Here is a 4,027-nt window from a genome sequence, read left to right on the forward strand (position 1 = left end):
CGGGAAAAATTTTCGATTTTGGCGGGAAAAAAATTTTGGCGGGAAATTTTTTTGGCGGAAAAATATTTTCGATTTTGATGACTGTACATTCTTGCTGTCACTCAAAAAAGGGTAATTTGGTCATTTTGTATGTAAAGAGGGGTAGTTTTAAAAATGGTCAACATGAAGGGGTATTTTTAAAAAGAGATATAGAGAAAGGGGCATTTTTGAGAATGCCCCTTATTGTTGTATAGTTTGCTTTCTGAATTTCAACATTGTTACAAAAATATCTTCCTTCCATTTTTTAGTTTTAGCATCTAATATATTTCATAATGAAATCATACATCACAAAACCTAAAAAAAAAATACTGATCAACCCAACTAAAAAATATAAACAAATTGAAACCAAATAAAAATAAAAAAATCGTTTAATACTTTTAAAGTAAAAACTGAAACCAAATTAACTTATGATAGACTAATTTAAAAATATAGAAGATTTTCAAATATATATATATATATATATCATATTATATTCAATAATCATAAATAATGTATTAAAGACACAACTCAAATTTGTATTTAATAGTATTATATAAGTTACAGTTCTGTCTTTAAAACATATGTACTAAAAAAAATGGTATCATAACATAATTGTTTTATCTCCCCCAAAAAATTATAGAAAACAATAGTTTCAAAATTGTTTTATTGTTAATTATACTATTATTTTAAAATTATTAGAAATTGAGATAATTTATAGAAGAAAAAAATGTATATATTAAATTTGACACACTTTTATTTTCATGAATTATTATAAAAAATTAGTTAGACTTAGAGTATAAGATATATGTTTTGTGATATCGTTTTAAAATCAGGTTTTTTCTAACTTTGCCTAACAATGTGACATTTGATACTCTATATTTGTGACACATATCATTCTCATTAGTTTTAAATTTAACATTCTATTTTCTTTTTGACTTTATTTTATTTGTATTTTATATGGTGTATAGTTTGTTAGAAAAATATAATTGTTATATAGTTTGCTTTTTGAATTTCAACATTGTTACAAAAATATCTTCCTTTCATTTTTTAGTTTTAGCATCTAATATATTTCATAATGAAATCATACATCATAAGAACCTAAAAAAAAATACTGATCAACCCAACTAAAAAATATAAACAATTGAAACCAAATAAAATTAGAAAATGGTTTCATACATTTAAAGTAAAAACTGAAACCAAATTAACTTATGATAGACTAATTTAAAAATATAGAAGATTTTCAAATCTATATATATACAAATCATATTATATTCAATAATTATATATAATGTATTAAAGACACAACTCAAATTGTGTATTTAATAGTATTATATATGTTACAGTTTGATTGTCTTTAAAACATATGTACTAAAAAAAAATTGGTATCATAACATAATTGTTTTATCTCCCCCAAGAAATAATAGAAAACAATAGTTTCAAAATTTATTGTTAATTATACTATTTATTTTAAAATGATTAGAAAATAGAGACAATTTATAGAAGAAAAAAATATGTATATTAAATTTGAGACACTTTTATTTTCATGAATTATTATAAAAGATTAGTTACTTAGAGTATAAGATATATGTTTTGTGATATCGTTTTAAGGTTTTTTTTTTCTAATTTTGCCTAACAATGTGACATTTGACACTCTATATTTGTGACACATGTCATTCTCATTAATTTTAAATTTAACATTCTATTTTTTTTTTACTTTATTTTATTTGTATCTTATATAGTTTGTTAAAAAAAATATAATTGTTGTATAGTTTGCTTTTTGAATTTTAAAATTGTTACAAAAATAATAACCTCACATTATATAAAAACCTCACATTATATTCAATAATCATATATTGTATTAAAGACACAACTCAAATTTGTATTTAATAGTAGTTTATAAGTTATATTTTGATTGTGTTTAAACTATATGTACTAAAAAAACACATAATGGTATCATAACATAATTGCTTTATCACCCTATGATATAACAGGAAAAAGTAATTTCAAAATTTAATTTATTGTTAATCATACTACTTATATTAAAATGACTAGAAGTAGAGACAATATATAGAAAATAAAAAATATATTAAATTTCACAGACTTTTATTTTCATGAATTTTTATAAAAACTGGTTAAACTTATAGTTTAAGATATTTGTTTTGTGATATTGTTTTAATAAATTATTTTAAAATTGACTTATCATATATAAAACTATTTTTTGTTAACTATTATTTTTAGATGATGACAATAAAACGATCTTACACTTTTCTTTCTTGACTACTTATCAGTTTTTTATTTTCCAAAAAAAAAATAATAATAATTTATCTTAACTATTAACGAAAATACCATATATAGTTGATTTTGCTATAAGTAATGGTCTTATTACTATAGTAACATACTGTTTAAATAATTTCAACAATACATTGTAATCAAAAATATTTAATAATATTTACTTTAACTTTCCTCTTTAAATTGTAACATATATAAGTAATAAATTGTAAATGCACCGTAGTATTATGAATATTATTTTTCTAAGACATATATTAACAATTACATTTATACATTTCATATATAATTGAATAAAAACTTTATTTTATATCAAATTAATAATGTATACATAAACCACGCATCGCGTGGGCTACTTTCTAGTTGTTTATATGTTCGCTTGTCTACTTCATGTTTGATATTTCTTCTTTTAGGTGGATGATTTGACTCCAGTAAAGATGATTTGTGGAAAGAGTTTTTTGCAAAAAAGTTTGGTGATCAATTAACTGTCCATGTATGTAAAGAGTTGATGCGACCAAAAATTCTTCAGCAGGAGTTGAAATGGAGAGAATTGTTCGAGGTGCACAAAACTATCTTAATTCAATTTTGTTACTTTTCAGTTTTGATACATAGTTTTACATATTGATTCATTCAAATTCTAATTAGGCAAAGTGCACCATTGTTGAAAGACGAGAGACACAACAATCTAGACAACTTGATCTTTCCTACAAGATTGTGGAATCAAGTAAGAACTCTTCTTATCTTTTATTGATATTGAAAGCAATCAGAATTTGATATATATCTATGTCTTAACAGGGAGAAAAGATCAGAGAACAAAGTTGGTTCTAGATGTGTACTCACCATATGAACGTGTTGAAGCCAGCCCTAGTGTCAGGATGAAAGCTAGCTCTAGTGGAAGGTTCTTAAAGAGAACGGCTCCAGGTATAAATAATGATGAAGCTGTAGTTTTTGGTGAAGATGAAGCTTCTATCTCAAGCAAACAGAATCCAGCTTCTGCAATGGTGAACTTATCTCGACCCCGTGTGAAACAAGTCACACAGCTGAAGATACTTCTTCTCTGTCCATTAAGCAAATTAGCACTTCTGCAAGGCAAAATCGAAAATATCAAGGGAGAATGTGAATGTGAAATCATCGGCAACACTGTGTGTTTATCTGTAGAAGAGAAACTTGCAGATGATGTCATTCGAATCCAGAAGGCTGCTATCTCACTTCTTCACATCTGCAAGGAGTACAATGGAGATTTGTGGGAGGTCAGACTTATAGTGAACAAGAAGTTTTTGGATAGAGAGTTTACAATCTGGTCCATTATAAATGGTGCCGTGATCTCTCTCAACGATGAGGACAGTGATGATAGAGTTCTTAAGGTATTGATAATGACATAATTTTTTTGTGCTACTGATTTTTTTTGGGTTCCTTATTTGATTTCTTGCGTTTCTATTTGTTTGCAGATTGGTGGAAATGAGACCACTCTCTACATGGCGTTTAGAGAATTGCTTATTCTCCTAAGGAGTTTTTCCTTCAAAATCAACGACGACATTTGATTTCTGCAACCATACGTATAAGACATATAAATTTTTTGATGTTGATTTCTGCAACCATATGTCTTTTTTTTAGAGTAGTCCACATTTGCTGGAAAAAGACATATATAATTTTTTTGGTTTAAAGAAAGGACTTAAATATATATATATATATATATATATATATATATATATATAAAAAAAAG

The sequence above is a fragment of the Camelina sativa genome, chromosome 12 (genome assembly GCF_000633955.1).
Source record: "Camelina sativa cultivar DH55 chromosome 12, Cs, whole genome shotgun sequence".
NCBI classification, from domain to species: domain Eukaryota; kingdom Viridiplantae; phylum Streptophyta; class Magnoliopsida; order Brassicales; family Brassicaceae; genus Camelina; species Camelina sativa.